This window comes from Bos indicus, chromosome 6 (assembly GCF_029378745.1).
Source record: "Bos indicus isolate NIAB-ARS_2022 breed Sahiwal x Tharparkar chromosome 6, NIAB-ARS_B.indTharparkar_mat_pri_1.0, whole genome shotgun sequence".
NCBI lineage: Eukaryota > Metazoa > Chordata > Mammalia > Artiodactyla > Bovidae > Bos > Bos indicus.
Window position 1 is genome coordinate 73,663,479 of NC_091765.1, and position 20,165 is coordinate 73,683,643.

General features: G+C 38.5%; 1 long non-coding RNA gene across 1 annotated transcript in view; it reads right to left on the bottom strand.

Annotated features, from left to right (window-relative positions):
- Positions 1-20,165, bottom strand: part of LOC139183641 (uncharacterized) — a 47,445-nt gene that overhangs the window by 11,134 nt on the left and 16,146 nt on the right. The gene's annotated exons all lie outside the window — the stretch shown is intronic.

Sequence of the window (20,165 nt, forward strand, 5' to 3'; positions counted from 1 at the left end):
CAGCATACGTAGTATAATGCCACTAAATTCTCAAGCTGCTTTTCACAATATTAATGATAATTAAATTATTTTCAGTTAATTTTTGATGATAAATTAATTTCAAATTACAGTATCCCTCTTGACTGGGTACATATATAAAGAGGGTAAAGGGTTATATGAGAATAACTTCATAATACTTCAGACAAGCTCTGTTCATTTTAGCACCATATATGACTACATTACAAAGATGCTTTCAAATGGAATTTAGTGACTATAGATTATTGGGGATTTGGTGAAGTTGATGTTTCCAGTCTTAGTCCTGTCATGTATATAATACCTTTCAACAGGGGCAAGTGATATTTTGAGAGATGGGTATCCTATGCATGAGAAATTATCTGCCTAAATTATATATTGTCTCTTCCAGACTTAGTTTTGTCAACAAGATGCACTGAATCATAGGGGACACAGAACTCAGTAGCAGAGTGTTATATTTAAATGTGTGCTTGTGGCTGTAATGCATGAACACCCCTGTACATAGCTGCCTTCTATGGCTCCCACATCCCACATGTAGGATAAAAATCTTAGCCCCTTATCATAGCCCAAAGCCTGGGCTCTGCAGTTTCAGAACTCAGGGCTTCCTCACATTGGCCTTCTTTACAAGTCCTTCCTGATTTGTTTTGTCATCTCATACCTGGATATCCTTGTATGTGCGTTCTGCTCAAACTGAGACTTTTATCATCCTCCCCTTCTCCTTTCCTTCATCTACACTGGCACTCCAAGCAACCTGATTCCTATTCATTTTTTATACTCTGAGTCCTGCCATGTGCTGTGTCCTCTATATCCATGGGACTCATCGCTCAACTATTTTACCACTTAAATGTTCATTTTGATGGCTTGGTTGCTTTTAAGTTTTCTGCATCAGACTAAAAGCTCCTCAAAGATGGAGACTATTCTTATGCAATTTGGCACCTTTAAAACAATTATTATTTATTTATTTGGCGCACTGGGTCTTAGTTGCTGCATGTGGGATCCAGTTCCCAGACCAGTGATCAAACTCAGGCCCCAAGCATTGGGAACTCTGAGTTCTAGCCACTGGACCACCAGGGAAATATTACAACTTGCCATCTTCAGAGCTGACCAGAAGTCCCAATACATAGTTAAGTGCTCATTAACTGATAAATGAATGAATGAACAAAGCTAGGGAGCAGGCAGCTTATAATCACAGTGATAAAATGAATAAAACAGAACTAACTTTCCACTTATCCTCATTTTATTACTTTATAACTGTAATTGTTATAACTTTTTAAAATCATAATTCTCCAAATTGAAGGAATTACAGATCTTCCATAGTGTTTTGCCTAGTGCCTTGTATTCTACTGGGGCCCTCAGTACAATCAGCAATGCCTATAATAATGAACTAAACTGGCTAATGTATAATTTTTCCTTCTAATTAATTCACTCTCCCTGGTTTACCTTGCAAATCCAGCTGCTGGGAGAAGCTCTGATGGTTATGGGGTTAAAGAGGAAATGGTCATAATTTTTATTTAGTGTTTTCCATATAAATGTACCTCATTATCTGCTGTACCTCATTATATATGATCTATTTTATGACCATTTAGTTCTCCTTAGCAGTCCTGCTTTTATTCTGTTATGCTTGCTGTCTAAACTCTCAACTTTATGACTCCATTACCCGAGCTCCCTACTGCCTGCTGTCCCACTCCCACTGCTGAGGTGGATAATACAGCTTTGCTGTTGCCAGGCCAGCATTTCTAATAAATTCCTCACATACAGACAGGCAGCGGCATAGGACACAGCGGCTCTGTGTAATGCTTTCATATCACATCACTAGACTCTCATTAGATACTTGTGAGAGAAATTACCACTGAGGCTTCTTCAGGCACAATAGCATTAATGAAGTTAGGAAATGACTCCCACAGATGTTTGACACTCAATCAATCCTACTTAATTTAATTACACTCCTGACTGAAAGACAAAAGAGATGCTCTTGTAGTCCAACGCTTGCTTTTTATTTTCTCATATGCCTTTTACCCCCTTCTGACTTACTTAATCCTTGCTGAGAAATGTCAATGTAATTAAATTATAATTATTTAAAAGTGGACTTTGTTATAATGCTTTGTATCATTTTCCACTTCTCTCCCCCTACCAAGCTGCAAGTACTTGAGAGCTCTACTATGTAAATAGAGTGGTGGAGTGGGGAGAAAATGGCTCTTATAACCTTGATTCATCCATGTCTTACACCTTCATAATTAAGGATACTCTTGATGCTGCCACTTACAACTCTATGTCATGAAATTTTGTTCAATAACATATTTTCAAGGAAGTTGAATAGATTCTGGGAAGATTTCTTTTCACCAGTCTTACCATGTTAGAATAAGCTTATAAATAACCAGCATTAAAATTAAGTGATACTATACTGTACTTTGGGCTTCCCAGGTGGCCCTAGTGGTAAAGAACTTGCTTGACAATGCAGGAGATGTGAGAGATTGGAGTTTGATCTCTGGGTTGGGAAGATCCCCTGAAGAAGGGCATGGAAACCCACTTAGTACTCATGCCTGGAGAATCCCATGGACAGAGGAGCCTGACAGGCAACAGCCCATAGGGTCACAGAGTCAGGCACAACTGAAGTGACAGCATGCAAGCATTCATACTGTAATTTATTTGCACACATAAGACTACTTCAGTCTTCACAATGGCTTAGAAGCATGAGTATAATTGTCATTTTAGAGATAAAGGATTTAGAGATAAAAGATAAAACAAATAGTGGTTAAGTGACTACCTTGTTCAAGACTTTATGGTCAGTAAACAATGATCTTAAAACTTCAACTTCTTCCCTTCATTGTTGATGTGAAGTCACTCAGTCATGTCTGACTCTTTGTAACCCCATGGACTGTAGCCTACCAAACTCTTCCATCCATGGGATTTTCCAGGCAAGAGTACTGGAGTGGGCTGCCCTTCTTCAGGGAATCTTCCCCACCCAGGGGTCGAGCCCAGGTCTCCTGCATTGCAGGCAGATGCTTTACCGTCTGAGCCACCAGGGAAGCCCATTCATTGGTTCATTCAACTAACAATTGCAGTATTCCTGGAACTGAAAAAGTTGATTAATAGACATACAGCATAAAAGCCAGGTGGTATGGCTTGGATAGACCTATGCAAAGGAGGCAATGGGAGCAATTGGAGGAAACCAACTAGGGCATGAGAGGTGCTGGTGAAAGAAAAGCCAACAGACTCCAAGAAGTGTGGAATATACACTGAAATAAAAGTGACTCTGAATTTTTTTTTTTTTCTTTTGTAATGTGATCAGCTTGAATTTTAGGAAGAATCATTTAGTTTTAGTATGGGTCACGTTAAGAATGCTTCACAGAGTGGATGTACTGCCTTATGTAAGCACAGGAAGAAAAGGAGAATTGGGAGGGAAGATTGTAATTTTCACTTTGAATGTAGTTTTCTCGTCCACGGGACATGAAGGTGGATATATCGGTGTGTGGCTCAGTAGGAGGATCTGGCAGTGTGGGTTGTGTGTTTGTTCATTATATTACTTGATATCTTATGATATTTTATCATAGTCATTTGTTTACATGCTTGTCTTCTCTACTAGAGTATAACCTCCTGAGGGCCCAAACCACTGTCTTCTTCAAGTTGATATTCCCAGGTTCTAGTAGATGTTTGTTGAATTTTATTAGAATATCATCAAATTGCTTTCTTGGAAGTTATTTTTTTTTAATTACTATTTTATTCAATATTATAACATAGATTATTTGTGTATTTGTATTAACTATACCATGAAAGTGTTAGTCGCTCAGTTGTGTCCAACTCTTTGCAACCCCCAGGACTGTAGCCCACTAGGATCCTCTGTCCATGGGATTCTCCAGGTAAGAATAGTGGAGTGGGTTGCCATTCGCTTCTCCAGGGGATCTTCCTGACCCAGGGACTGAACCCACATCTCCCACATGGCAGACAGATTCTTCACTGTCTGAGCCACCATGGAAGCCCATAGTGAAGGTTTACCATAACCTCATTTTAAAGATGTAGAAATTGAGATGTGCGCTTTTTTTTTTTTTTTTTGGCTGTACCTATGATATGTGGGCTCTCAGTTTCCAGACCAGGTATCATACCCACACCCCCTACTGGGGAAGCCGGGGAAGCACTGAGTTTTAACCACTGGACCACCAGGGAAGCCCTTAAGCTACTTTTAAAATTTCCCAATATTCCTTAACTCTAAATGCTACTAGCTGCATGATGTCTGAATATAATACTCTTGCCAGTTTTACCTTCCAGTTTTCTCTGGGGCATTGTAAAGGAGAGGGGAGCTTGAGGATTCATATTTGTATAGAATCTTTCTGCTTCTGAGACCTGCAGACAGACAGAGCAGGTTGCAAACCTAGCCCAGCTATCTGAAGGCTCTGTGGTCTTTGGCAAGTGTGTTAACCAACTTTAATTTCCTTTTCTATAATGTAAGGATAATATTATCTTTGTTACAGCACTTTCAATTAGCTAAACAAATATTTATTGGATATTAATTATGTGTAAGGCTCTGTAATGGGAGATGAATTTGAGTATCTGCCTCTTATAGTTCCCCTCCTGGGGAACTCCAAAATCTTTTTTTGCCAATCAGCACCTATTGGAAAGATGATAGCCATAAAAAGTAGCTCTTTCCTCTGAGGAAAGGTGGACAACTTGGGATAGTGAGCTTTTTGATGGGGATGGGGGACCAATAAAGCCATTTATGCCACTATAAATGTCTTTAATAAACTGTTTTGTTTCATTATAACACCAAAATTATATTGTGAAATAAGCCAAAATTTTAATGCAAGATTTTGAACTGTATGTATCCTATAAGCAGTGGAAAGCCTTTGTAAAATTTTAAGTCAGGCAGAAAAATACCCACATTTACCTTTGAACAAGACTCCCTCAGCCTGCAGAATGAAGAACAGACAAGATTTAATGCTGGGGACAAGATAGAAAGTACTATAGTTCCTCAGTGGAATCTTATAGTGATTTGGGCTAAGGTGATGGTAGTAAGATGGAGAGAAAAGGGTGATAAAGAAATACTTAGAAAATGTAATCAAATGTATTTGGGAATAGCATGAGTATAAGTGGGTGTTAAAGGAAAAGGAGTCATTCAAAAATATTACTCTTGAGCACTGGATGGTAGAGATAGACAACACAGTAAGAAGAGCAGGCTTACTGATGAGATGATGAATTGTGTTTAGTTTGAACTCGATCAGTTTTATGTGCCTGGGGTACACAAAAGTGCAGATGCTATGGAAGCAAGATTTAAGTGTCTGTATTAACTCTATAATATTCTAGCTTTCCCTGGAGCAGTCCTATTGCTTAGACAGCTTGATAAATTTGATAAAGCCTAAGAAAAACCAGGTATCCACTGGAGCCCTCTAGGTTGCTGATTTCAATTCTTCCATTGCTCTTGCTTGGGCAGATGGGTGGCTGTATTACCAGGTACATGCCTGATGGCTCACAGAGGCAACTGGATTGGGAATGGCTTAACCAGCTAGTTTTTTCCAACTTCAAAATCAGGACAACAGATAAGAATTCTAAATTGGATAATCCAGAATGCCAATAACACAAGAATCTAATTTGGAAACAAGCCATTTCATCTTAATGGGCTTAGTATAATTAATATAATAATTATATTATTAATATTTGTTGTATGTTTATTTGGATTCCATGGTGGCTCAGATGGTAAAGAGTCTGCTTGCAATGCAGGAGACCCAAGTTTGATCCCTGGGTCGGGAAGATCTCCTGGAGAAGGAAATGGAAATCCACTCCAGTATTCTTTCCTGGAAAATCCCATGGACAGAGGAGCCTGGCGGGCTATGGTCCATGGGGTTGCAAAGAATTGGACATAACTGAGCGACTTTTATTTATAGGACTGTTTAGTTATAGGATCTTTGTGTCACATTGTGTCACATACAGGATTACATGGCATAACAATGTTTTATTAATCTGTTAAAAGGGATTTCTTGTAATTTTCTCTTCCTTTTTATTGCCATATATATTGCAAACCTCCTTCCTGTATGTAATAAAAGAACACTGTAGACGAAACAAAGCAGACCTTATGTGTTTGGTTGGTATTATATATTCTTGCCATTCTTAATCTTACCATTTGCAGAAGGTGACTAATTTGAGAAGGCAAAATGTGCAATCAAGGCTTAAAAAAATGGTGATAATTACTCCTTTTCCGTAGGAGTAAAGCATTATCTATTCTGAAAATTGAGTGAAATTACACAACAGTCTCAGGGGACAAATGTGTCCTATTTATAAATCAAAAGTTGATAGGTAGGCCTTTAGCACATGCTTTGAATATTAATAAGTAAGGTTTAATGTCTGAGCATTGGGCTATTATTTTATGACCGCATTTGCTAGAACAAGCAGACCTAGTGTTAAATGCACATCTATGAGACTCCAGGGATTGATAAAATGATTGGAAATAATGAAAATTCTAATGAGGCATGTTGTAGATAATAAGGGCCCCGGTTCTTTCTCTCTTTGCAAGCACACCCTTTGCCTTGTGACTGCAGTTTCTTCTTCTGCTGCTGTTGCTGCTGCTGCTAAGTCGCTTCAGTCATGTCCGACTCTGTGCTACCCCATAGACGGTAACCCACCAGGCTCCCCCGTCCCTGGGATTCTCCAGGCAAGAACACCAGAGTGGGTTGCCATTTCCTTCTCCAATGCATGAAAGTGAAAAGTGAAAGTGAAGTCGCTCAGTCGTGTCCGACTCTTCTCGACCCCATGGACTGCAGCCCACCAGGCTCCTCTGTCCATGGGATTTTCCAGGCGAGAATACTGGAGTGGGGTGCCATTGGCTTCTCTGGGCCTTTATGCAAGTTTGCCCACATGATTTGCTTTGATCAGTAGCATGTTAGGAGGTGTGGTGAAATTGAAGCCTTGAAAAGTATTTGCTCATTTGGGCTTGTTATACTATCTATCCCCTTGCTATGAAAAGAATCGGTCTTAGTTCTGTAATTCTGGGAGGATTACAGGGATCAGTGGAGCAGAGCAGACTTCTGAGAAGCCCAGCCTAGAGCAGCCAACCCTCTGACCCTTAGATCCACAAGAACAAATGGTTGCTGTTTTCAACTGTTGAGGTTTTATGTGGTATATAAGGCAACAGTAATATGATATTGGGCTTCCCAGGAGGCTCAGTGGTAAAAAAAAATCTGTGTGCCAATGCAGGAGACACAGGAGATGCCTGTTCAATTCCTGTGTTGAGAAGATCCCCTAAAGAAGGAAATGGCAACTCACTCTAATATTCTTGCTTGGAGAATCCCATGGACGGAAGAGACTGGTGGGCTACAGTCCATAGGGTCATAAAGAGTTGGACACAGCTTAATGACTAAACCACCACCAACAATGTGATATTAGCTAAATAATATGGGGGAGTTGCAGACTCAACAAAAAGACCCTAGCTAATGTTAGTAACAGAGAAGGCGATGACACCCCACTCCAGTATTCTTGCCTAGAAAATCCCATGGACGGAGGAGCCTGGTAGGCTGCAGTCCATGGGGTCGAGAAGAGTCGGACACGACTGAGCGACTTCACTTTCACTTTTCACTTTCATGCATTGGAGAAGGAAATGGCAACCCACTCTGGTGTTCTTGCCTGGGGAATCCCAGGGATGGGGGAGCCTGGTGGGCTGCCGTCTATGGGGTTGCACAGAGTCGGACGCGACTGAAGCGACTTAACAACAACAACAACAACAACAACGTTAGTAACCAATAAACCTGAGGGGAAACGAGAGAAAAAAGAGATGGAGAGTGAAAGTAAGAGCAAGAGCGAGAGCGAGAGAGAGAGAAGGAGAGGGAAGTGGAGCGGGAGACAGACAAAAGAGACACACACAGATTGACATTGGATCAATACATAATTCAGTGCAAGAGAACACAATGGTTCTGAGGTTAAAGTGAAATCACTGGGGAAAGTCAAGGGCTTGGCACACGAGGAACGGAAACATGAAAGCATCCAGAAAAAAGGTTCAAGCAGATTTCAGTTCAAGGAAAATAACTGAACACCAATTTGTGAATGGCCTAGACAGTGGGAGTTACTGCAAGAAAATGTTATCTGTCCTAAGGTTAATCTTCCCTTTCTCTGCCCTCTGTCTTGCTTCAGCCCCTGATACACTTGTTCTGCTGGCATAGTTTGGTCCCCTACTGTCTAATCCAAGAGACATCTGGTCATGACTGGAGTTTCGACCGTCATGACTAGGTGGATCAGGGCTACTGGCACACACAGTGTGTGGAGGCCAGCAATTCTGCTAAATACTCCATAGTGCACAAAGGCAGCTGCCGACAACAAAGAGCTATTCTGTCCAAAATGTCTATAGTGACACGTTTGAGAAGGCTTGCTTTGGAGATAACTGGTGTGGCCTGGCCTTGAGAAATTCCTGAAGCCTAACCAAGAAAGAAGACCAAGCAAAAGTTAGACAATTTATTTTGGGGGGCCTTCCACGCACCAGACCCTTTATTAGACACTAGGGTTATAAGCATGAAAAAAATTATTTTTCATAGTTTCCTAGGCCTTTTTGAAGGCCTAGGATCCTTGTATAAGAGTAATAATGAGCCACTGATGGATTTAAAGAAATGGTATGCTTATAATTATATCTTAGAAAGATGGCTCTGATTACCCAGTAGATAAAGATCTAGGGGCTCACAGGAGGAAAAATCACCAGGAAAGGAAGGATTGATCCTGGAAATGGCCCATAATGCAATTCCCTGGTATTTCACTCACAGATGAGGGAATTCATCTGAGGTGACTGAAAGAAAACTAGAAGCTGGGGAAGGGACTGACGCATGAAAGCAAGTAGCTCAGAACCTCCCAATAACAGGGAGGCACTGGGCAGGGCTCTGGTTGGTATGGGTAAATGAAGTGGCAAAACCTCTCTTACCCACAAGAGTGAGTGGAGAAGCTCTAACTAGTACTTCTTCCTTTTACCCTGCAGGTAGGTAATGGCATAGAGGGCCCTCGGTATCATTAGGTATCATATTTTCCATACAGTCCTCAGGTCAGTTAACTTAAATAAACATATATTGGAGCCTACTGTGTGCCTAAGGTAACAATCTATGTTCAGTGTCTGCTTTATTAGCAGTAGGACTTTGGTAAATTTATTTACTGACTCGCAGCCTCAGTTCTCTTCTGTAATATGAGAATAAAAATACTGCTGCATCACAAGGTTGTTTGGAGGATTAAAAAATTTTGTTCATGTGAAAACAGTGTCTGGTAAACATTCTTATAATTGCTTGTCGAGCACCAGAGATAGAAAGATGAATACAAATGATCCCAAATCCCAGGGAATGTACGGAATGATAGACAGACAGTAAACATATAATTTCAATAATGAGATTAATACAATGATAGAACCGCATTCTATAGAATTGCAAAAGAAATGTGTCTTTTACAGAGCTCTCTGTCTCCAGCCTGGGATGTTCTGTGGATTTCTCAACCTATGTATCTCTCTGCTTTGTGGATGTAACCCCTGGAATGTTCCAAAGGAAATGCAGGTGCCCTTATTTATTCTGTTGCCTGAGGGAGAAACTTGCATGTCATTCTAGTGCCTCAACCTCATTGCTGCCCAATCAATCACAGGTTTGGCAGTTTTAACCTCCCAGTATCTCTTACAGCCAGCTGCTTCTCTCCACCCTTGCTGTCATAAACTTTGTTCCTAACAGCTTTATTTTTTCCCCTAGATTACTGCTCCCAGTTGATCTTCCTTCCTCTAGTGTTGCTCCTTCTATCTTGCCTGCACTGCAGCCTGAGGGGTCTTTCCAGAACACCGAGCTGATGGTATTATTCCCCTAACTAAAACTCTTCAATGGTCCCAGTTGTTTCAGTGTGAAGTTCAGCCTCCTCAGGCAGCATGCGATGTTCTTTATACACGTGACTTCTCAGTCTGCCTTCTGTGGCTGTCCTCCTTGCAGTAGACACTTCCTGCATTCTGAACAGCGTGGCAGTCTATGAACACGGCACTTCCTCTCTCACCTCTGTGTGTGTGCTCTGTCACTTCAGTCATGTCTGACTCTGTGGGACGCTATGGATTATAGCCTGCCAGGCTCCTCTGTCCATGGGATTCTCCAGGCAAGAATACTGGAGTGGGTTGCCATGTCCTCCTCCAGGGGTTCTTCCTGACTCAGGGATTGAACCAGCATCTCTTGTGTCTCTTGCATTGGCAGACGGGTTCCGTACCACTAGCGCATCTGGGAAACCTTCTCTCACATCTGGGTTTTTACAAATGTGCCTCTGACCTTTTTATTCCTTCTTTGATAGAGAGTTAATGCAAGACCTGGAAACCTGGGGGAACAAGCAAATTTCAGTGATTCACCCCACAGTGTTCTTTCTACAGAGCATACGTGAGAGGCCATTTTCCTCCTCATGCTTTCCCCGCCATACACTCTTTTCCTTTTGTTGTGGTGTAGGGATCCAATTTCTTGAATAAATATTTGAAGTTTACCACTTCAAATATTTATTTAATAAATTTGGAGGTAAATATGGAAAAGCTACAAAATACAGAAATTTAGTTTATTAAATTCCTTTCAATTATAAGAAAAATATGAAGCGTGCTTCACATCTGTATTTTTTATTTTGAAAATATTGTGCTAATAAATCCTAAAGTCAGTGCATTGAAGGTATCAGCAAGACTGAAATCACTACATTTTTTTTTTCTGAAGGAGTAGAATATATAAATGCAAGTCATTCCTTATTAATCCACTCTTCATTTATCTCAAATATGGCACTTTTGCTTCTGTTTTCTAGGATAATTGCTATGCATTGTATCATAGTTCTCCTTCACATTGGATTATTAGCCATCTCTATGACATGCATATATGACTTCAGCTGACTTGTTATAGGATGATTATTGGTTATTTTGGCTTTCTAAATTTCAAAGTGATACTTCTGTCAAAACAAACCTTCTTTAGAGAGTATCTCAGCTTATATTCTTTAAAAAATTTTCATGAACAGTTATGTTAAGAAGCTTGACCTTTATTTTTTGGACTTAAGCCAATGGTCTGATTAAATTTTTTACATAAGGACCTTTGACAAAACAATATTAAATCACACTACTACTTAAACTTTTGATGAAGTGCCTAATAGAAAAAAAAAAGTTAAAGCATCTGAAAATAAATGCTGAAACTCCTCTATGGGTCAGAAATCTAGTTAATGAGAATCAGAGAGTCCTTCCTCTAAAGGACAGTTATCCTTAAGTAGCTTAGCTAAGTAATAATCATGGGACTAATACACTGGTCTATAAAGAGAAGTTAATTGCATTTTCTCACCTTCAACTGAGCAGATACACATATAAAATCCAGCACTGTTTTCCCCCACCCCTAGGGTTCAAGGTTCAAGTATCTTAGAAGAAAATTCTGTGTAGCTTATGTTTGGATGTGACCATTGATGATAAGCGTGATGCAGTTACTTGGACTAGCTTCCACCATTATGTGCAGTGCCATTATTATACTTTGGGCATGCAAGAGAATACAAATCTAACAAAATTTAATAATCAGTCAGTTCAGTTGCCCAGTCATGTCTGACTCTTTGCAACACCATGGACTCAGGACACCAGGCTTCCCTGTCCATCACCAACTCCTGGAGCCTGCTCACACTCTGTCCATCAAGTTGGTGATGCCATCCAACCATCTCATCCTCTGTCATTCCCTTCATCTCCCACTTTCAATCTTTCCCAGGATCAGAGGCTTTTCCAATGAGTCAGTTCTTCACATCAGGTGGCCAAATTATTGGAGTTTCAGCTTCAGTATCAGCCCTTCCAATGAATATTCAGGACTGACTTCCTTTAGCATTGACTGGTTGGATCTCCTTGCAGTCCAAGGGACTCTCTAGAGTCTTCTCAAATACCACACTTCAAAAGCATCAATTCTTTGGTGCTCAGCTTTCTTTATAGTCCAACTCTCCCATCCATAAATGACTACTGGAAAAATCATAGCTTCAACTAGACAGACCTTTGTTGGAAAAGTAATGTCTCTGCTTTTTAATATGCTGTCTAGGTTGGTCATAACTTTTCTTCCAAGGAGCAAGGGTCTTTTAATTTCATGGCTGCAGTCACTGTCTGTAGTGATTTTGGAGCCCCCCCGCCAAAAAAATAAAATAAAGTCTTTCACTGTTTCCATTGTTTCCTCATCCAGATGCCATGATCTTAGTTTTCTGAATGTTGAGTTTTAAGCCAACTTTTTCACTCTCCTCTTTCACTTTCATCAAGAGGCTCTTTAGTTCTTCTTTGCTTTTGCCATAAGGGTAGTATCATCTGCATATCTGAGGTTATTGATATTTCTCCCAGCAATCTTGAGTCCAGCTTGTGCTTCATCCAACCCAGGATTTCGCATGATTTACTCTGTCTATAAGTTAAATAAGCAGGGTGACAGTATACAGCCTTGACATGCTCCTTTCCTGATTTGGAACCAGTGTGTTATCCCATATCCAGTTCTAACTGTTGCTTCTTGACCTGCATACAGATTTCTCAGGAGGTGGGTCAGGTGGTCTGGCATTCCCATCATTGAAGGATTTTCCACAGTTTGTTGTGTTCCACACAGTCAAAGGCTTTGGCATGGTCAATGAAGCAGAAATAGATGTTTTTCTGGAACTCTCTTGCTTTTTCTATGATCCAACGGATGTTGGCACATTTTTGGTTCCTCTGCCTTTTCTAAAACCAGCTTGAACATCTGGAAGTTCACAGTTCACATACTGTTGAAACCTGGCTTGGAGAATTTTGAGCATTTCTTTGCTAGCGTGTAAGATGAGTGCAATTGTGCAGTAGTTTGAACATCCTTTCATTGGGATTGGAATGAAAACTGACCTTTTCCAGTCCTGTGGCCACTGCTGAGTTTTCCAAATTTGCTGGCATATTAAATGCAGCACTTTCACAGCATCATCTTTTAGGATTTGAAAGAGCTCAACTGGAATTCCATCACCTCCACTAGCTTTGTTCTTAGTGATGCTTCCTTAGGCCCGCTTGACTTCGCATTCCAGAATGTCTGGCTCTAAGTGAGTGATCACACCATCATGGTTATCTGGGCCATGAAAAGCTTTTTTTGTATAGAAGCTATGTTTTAATAGTAATGTAACCTAGGTGGCTGAGGGAAGGTTCACTTATGGTGGCACTGTCTAATGGCTTTGGGAGATGGAGCACCTGGGGCAAAGAGAAGGAAGCTCTCTGATCTGCAGATGGGAAGTAGGTATGCGTGGAGGGAAGGGAAATGGTGGGCCTTTACAGCCGGTTTTATTTAGTGCTGAAACTAAATAAGGAAAACTCTCCTCTCTCATCTATGTAGTTTATGTTCTTCTATTTAACTGACCTAGGCCCTTTTCTTTATAAACAATATTCCTGACCTTATGTTAATAGTGAATTTGCCCCTTCTCGTTCTGTATTACATTACCAAACTCATATACATTAGCTGACAGCACATACTACTAGGCCCAAATGGCTTTTCTTTGCCTCGTATTTCTCTCCAGCCTTTACAGAGGTATAGGGAAAATGTTCGTTTTCCCTGACACAATAAAAAGAAATGAAGAAGAAAGGCAAGGTATTACAGGAAGTTTCTCCTTCCCTATGAAGCTTGTCTTCACCTCCCACTGCCCCTGGCTGCATGAACTACTCTTTCATTTGTGTTTACCATATGACTTCAATCAATTTGTTGTAATTATCACAATGATTACTGTATATTACTAATTTTTCTTATTTTACTATGTCTGTAGGTTCAGTGCTTGGAAATAGCACTTGGAATTTATTAGGTACTCAATTTTTTAAAAAAATGAACAACCAAATTATCTCTGGCACTAGAAATATTATTGACATTCAATAACTAATTTTTAAAATAATAACAATAAAATAACAACTAATATTTTTTTAGCACTTACTATGTGATAGGCACTGTGCTAAATCCTTTATATGGATTTTATCATTTAAATATCATTGATAGCCTTCTAGATTTGGGTACCAATATTCTCTCCCTAAAAACATGGAGAGGTAAAGATACTTCTCCCAGGTAACATACAGCTTGTTAGTGGTTTGGATTAGAGCTTCATTGCCCATACTCTCTTAATCTCTGCAGTAGACAAATGGGAATGGGTGTAAATAATTGTAATACTATGATTAATTGAATGATAGATCTATATATTTGGCCCAATTGTGGCAGAGAGTATAAATGATCAGATTTCTCGAACAGTCAGGGAAAATTTCCCAGAAAGTGCAAAAGATATTGGCAGACATGCGCAATGATGAGAACACTTGGCCTCGTTTTCTTTATGGTGTTGCCACCGAGTTTTAGTAAATTAGGCAGACCTCCTGAAAAATATCATTTGTTTCTATTTCCTCTTCTATAAAAGAAGGATTGAATTAAATGACATCTTAAATATTGTGATTCAAAAGAAATTCTTTCACTGGAGTGTGTGCCTTGCATACAATATAAACTCTATAAGCATCTACTGAATTGAATTATTTTGAAACAGAGAGAATACACCCAATGAACAGAATTGCTGAAGCTAAAACCATCATCTGTCTAGACTAATACACTTTGTTTATCTTATATAGTGAACCACAGCTTAGATAACTTTCATTTCCCTGTGAATGCTCTGCGTGACCAGAAATGCCGTGTATCCAGTTGGCCAATCCCCAAACACTCCAAAATCAACTTCAGACTCTATACCTACTTTATCATTCCTTCTTGTCCCAAATAAGGTTGACTGTGTGGCTCCAGTCAATCAAACATTTTCTATTTTTCTCTCCCTTGTTCCTTATACTTTAACTTGTAAAATCTGTCTTCTGCTCGATTTTGCAGTTCTCTGAAAGAAGACTGTATATTTTCATGAAGTGTTAATTAAGGCTTGTTCGTATTACCTAAATTGTTTTTTATAATAAATTTGTGACAGGTTTTGGTAACAAGGAATGAGATCTGAAGCTGATTGCTAATGGCCTATGGGACAAGGAGACACTCAGACCAGGTGTCCATGGAACCCTTCCAGTTCAAGAGCCTCTCACCATTACCAAGGGCCATGGGTAAATCACTCTTGGATTTGAGCTCCACTCCCTTGTGTGCAGCTCTCCAATCCAAAAAATCAGTATTAAAATGTTATTATTATTTTATGTATTACTGCTTCCAGAAAGTTTCCAGAGTAGTTTTATTAGGGGTCAACAACAGGTAGCAGTTGTTAGGGAACTCACCAAACATCAAGGCAAGTTTACAGTGTAAACCACTAGGGGACTTAGGAAAATAAACTGATGAGAAATTTGTACTTTTTTAACTCTTGAAATAAAAATCTAAGTAGGCATAAAGCATAAGTCAGGTTATTAGAACATATGCCACTACAAAGAAATCATCTCATGAAAGAGGAAAATGTTAACGGGAATCTTGGAAGTCAAAGCTGCAAAATTGGTGGGCATGAATCAAACACTTGAGTGCTGTTCTCTTATGCTAAGATAAGTTGGTCATGGAGTTGGTTAGATTGACATTAGGTCACCTGCCAACCTCAAGGTTGTACTTGCATGTACTTGCATGTACCATGGAAGGAACTTGCATGTACTTGCATGTACCATGCAAGGAAGTACTCTGTAAAACACCACAAAATCCTAAATCTAAAAGCACAGCACTTTTAGGAATTAATTTGATTCAAGAAACTCATGGCTTAGCTTAAAAAAAAAAGAAGGATCCTCAACTTTCAAAGAACTGTGTGTTCTTTGAAATTATTTATTTTATGTCTAAGATCTGTGGTCCCAGAAACTGTAATATCTATAAATATGTTGATATTACATAATTATTTATTTTATATCTAAGATCTGTGGTCCCAGAAACTGTAATATCTATAAATATGTTGATATTACATAATTATTTATTTTATATCTAAGATCTGTGGTCCCAGAAACTGTAATATCTATAAATATGGTGAAATATTATTAAGACAACCACCTAGAATTACAATGGCCATTATAGGGAATATTTCAGTTAGACAAGATTGTTCATTTAAGAAGTGTACTTGAGGACTTCCCTGGTGGCTCAGTGGATAAGAATCTGCCTACCAATACAGAGGATGTGGGTTCAATTCCTGGTCCGGGAAGATGGCACATGCCTCAGAGCAACTATGCCCTGAAGCAAAACTACTGAAGCCTGCACACCTGGAGCCCATGCTTCACAACAACAGGAGCCAATGCAGTGAGAAGCCTGAGCACCGCAACAGTGAGTGGCCCCTGCTTGCTGCGACTAGAGAAAGCCTGTGCACAGCAAAAAGGACCCAGTGCAACCAAAAATTTAAAGAATTAATTGACTTCAAAAGAGATGTACTTGAAAGCAAGAGTTCCCAAATCAACAAAAAGAATGGGATAACTATTTTAATATTCCAAAATATGATAGCCACTAGCCAGATATGGATATTTAATTTAATTAATACCCATCTTTTATCCACAAGAAAAAATTTTCTAATTGATCCTATGACTTCAAGAGCTTGAGATATCAGACCAATAAAGCAACTGAGATATATTAACTTTTCATTCTCCCTTTTTTATTTTCTTGAAAATATAGAAAAGACAGTTATGTTTCTATATTTTACTTAAGCAGAGCTCCAAAAGAGAAGAAAGTCACCTCCAATCTGTCTAATTTTCAAAAACACAGTTTGATATATTTTACGTAGACATATATGTGTATATACATATATCTAGCTTATTGAAGCTTCACGTTTCTAATTTTTAAAAATTAAATCAATTTAGTTTTAAAATTAAGGTTTAGTTTTTTAAATTAAATTTTAAAAACTAAATAAAATTTAAATTTTAAAATTAAATAAATTTACATTTAAATTCAATTTCTTAGCATATTTACAATGCTTTTTTAGCCACTTACGTCTAGTAGCTATTGTACTTGGCGTTTCCACCATTATGGAAGGTTCTCTTGTGCAGCCCTATTTTGGTTGACATCTTGATCTTGGTCTTTAAGAGCTTGCTACTGCTAACAAGATTAAGTGTAGAGAGACCAGTCTGAGAGTCAGGGAAATGAACTTCATTTATATGAGGCTTAAGCTGTCCACTCAAAGACTTCTTCTAGAAAGGGTTTTTATCATGAAGGAGGAGAAATCCATGCTGCTAAGTCACTTCAGTCATGTCCGACTGTGAGACCCCATAGATGGCAGCCCACCAGGCTCCCCCGTCCCTGGGATTCTCCAGGCAAGAACACTGGAATGGGTTGCCATTTCCTTCTCCAATGCATGAAAGTGAAAAGTGAAAGTGAAATTGCTCAGTCGTGTCTGACCCTCAGCAACCCCATGGACTGCAGCCTTCCAGGCTCCTCCATCCATGGGATTTTCCAGGCAAGAGTACTGGAGTGGGGTGCCATTGCCTTCTCTGGAGAAATCCGTAGGATGGTCTTAATGCATACCATTCCAAAGAAGAAACTATATGACAAAATAAATTATTCCATTTGAAAGAAAAAAGGATTTTCACTGTTTTTGTTTGTGTCATCAACAATATAGTGGCTAAAATAGTGTTTTAATCAGATTCTGGCCTTGGGGGTGGATGGCATTTGAGGTGATGCTGGTATGATGTGAGCTTCTGAGACTGTAACTTGGGATAAACTGAGAGTCCAGGTGGGAAAGGCTTAATACCTTTATTCTTGATATGTGCTGTGTGCTTATTTAATATCTAGCTCTCTTACTAAACTGAAACCTCCATCCTGACACAGAAGGTTAGTTACATTCACCTTTGATCCTCAGAACATAGCAAGATGTCTGGTGTTTAGAATGAATGGATACTATTTTGGAAGCGGTTTACTCTTATTATTTGATACTATATTACTCTGTATCAAGTTAATGAAATTTGATTTATTCAATAAATAACATAAATCATGTTAGCTCCTATAACTTTTGTTCTGCTTTCCAACTTTTCACTTCTCAAATGTACATATCCTAGAATTTTGTGTGTGTTTTTAAACTGACCTAGAGGTTCTTTCACTGAGCCCAAGTTGATTCATACTTGGGCTTCAGGCACATATGTGTATATGCTTGTATATATTTTTCTGGTGAACGGATTCTTAGATTTCATTAAACGTTCAAGTAAGTCACTAAGTCAGTATCCCTCTTCCCAATATTATTAACAATTAGATTAGTGAGTGCTGTACATATTTTATGATATAACTGAAATGTTACTTTTCAGTTCTGTAGCATAGTAAAGGATAAAGAGTGATTAATTGGGATCTAAGAAAACTGGATTTAGTTGCCTTGTTAAAGTCCTTAGTCTGACTGAGTTCCAGATTATTATAATTAAAATGAAAAAAAAAAAAAAAAAAACAATGAAAGATGACCTTATAGATCCTGGTACCTTGAGTTTTACTATATTTTACATCCTGAGTCACTGGTTTCCCAATAAGCTTGTGGAACCTTGTGTTTGATAATTTGAAGTAAGTTTCCACTATTAACTGAAGTTCAACTTACAGTTCTTTATGAGTGCATTTAAGAAAGTTATGCTATTTGTCAAGTATTATTTCTGTAGGCATTTTTTATTTCTCCTATCTACCCAACTAAAGAGATACTTTTTCTCTGATATCCTTGTTCTCCCACAGCAATTTGAATTCTCAAACTTTCTTCCATGGTACTGGGCTTTGTGTAAAGTAGAAGGTGTTGCAGTGACACTTAAGAGTCCCAAAGATCCCTATGGGGTTTGTGAGGTCAAAACTATCTTTATAATAATACTAAAATCTTATATACTTCTTTTCACTCTCATTCTCTTGTGAATATATGATACAATTGGAAGTAACAACTGATAAATATGGAAGCAGATGTAAGGATCCATCTGTCTTTTTTTAAGCCAGGTGTTGAAGACGTCTGCAAAAATAGAAGCCAGTGCACTCTCTGACTAAATTGTTTTTGTGACCACATAATTAATTTTTCATAAAAATATGTAATTTATATTGATATGCAATGGATTTATTATTGTTGTAATAAATTAATAATTTAAAATAATATATTTTAATTTTAAACACAGTAGATATCCATAGATATAACTTGCAATAAGCAGGAAGTTCTTTGGGGTTCTCAGTAGTTTTGAGTATAAAAGAGGTCTTGAACAAAAAGATGAAGTGGAGGAATCATAGTAGATAAGAGCAACATTCCTATTCCAAGCCTTCATCTTGTGTTGTCATTTAGAGGTAGAGGAGAAATAACATCACCCTTATTGCCTTTGATTTTACATTTTTAAAAGTTATGTACAGTGGTATATTACTCAACCATAAAATAGGATAAATATTTGCCATTTGTAACAACATGGATGCACCTAGAGGGTATTATGTTTCGTGAAATAATAAATCAATTACTGTGTGTCTTCATTTATATATGGAATCTAGAAAATAAAATGAATGAATATAACAAATAAGGCAAACTCACATACAGAGAACAAACTAGTGATTACCAGAAGGGAAAGGGGTAGGGGAGTAGCAAGAAAGGTGAAGGAGATTAAGAAGTAAAAACTACTAGGTACAAAATAAATAGGTTACAAGTATTTGATATACACCACAAGGAATTTAGCCAATATTTTATAATAACCTTATATGGATTATATAAAAATATCAAATAGCTATGTTGTATACCCAAAACTAATATAGTATTATAAGTGAACTATATTTCAATTTGAAAAAGTGCAGGTCACCAATGTACCATGATCAGGTTAGCAAATGAAATCTCTAGGTAGAGAACTTGCCGGAAACTCACCTTGAAATTTTTGAGGGTATGATTCTCCTCCCATATGAACTCTCCCCTGTGTTAGAGATAATGAGTGGATTCAATTTTAAAACTTTGTATAGAAGTTAGATTGCTAATTAGTAGCTACCTAAGTAAGTCTAAGGTACCATCTTTTTAGGGCGATTCCTAACCCCAAAGAGTTTGCACCATGAACTTCTACAGGAGAATGTTATTTATTTATTTTTCCTTTAAACAGCTGCTTATCTCTCTCAGGGAGTTTCTTCTGAACAGGACATATACCTGGTATTTCACAAATGATTCACTGAAGAATATGAGAACTCTTTTTATGTAATCATTATTTAAGAAAAAAAAGTCCTAGAGGCTTTTCTGCCAGGCGAGCCCCATCTTTAAGCAATTATTTTTGGGTTCTGAGTACTAGCAGTACCCAAGGGCTTGTTGGAAGCAACATTTCTATTATTGATAACGATGAAAATGTTTGG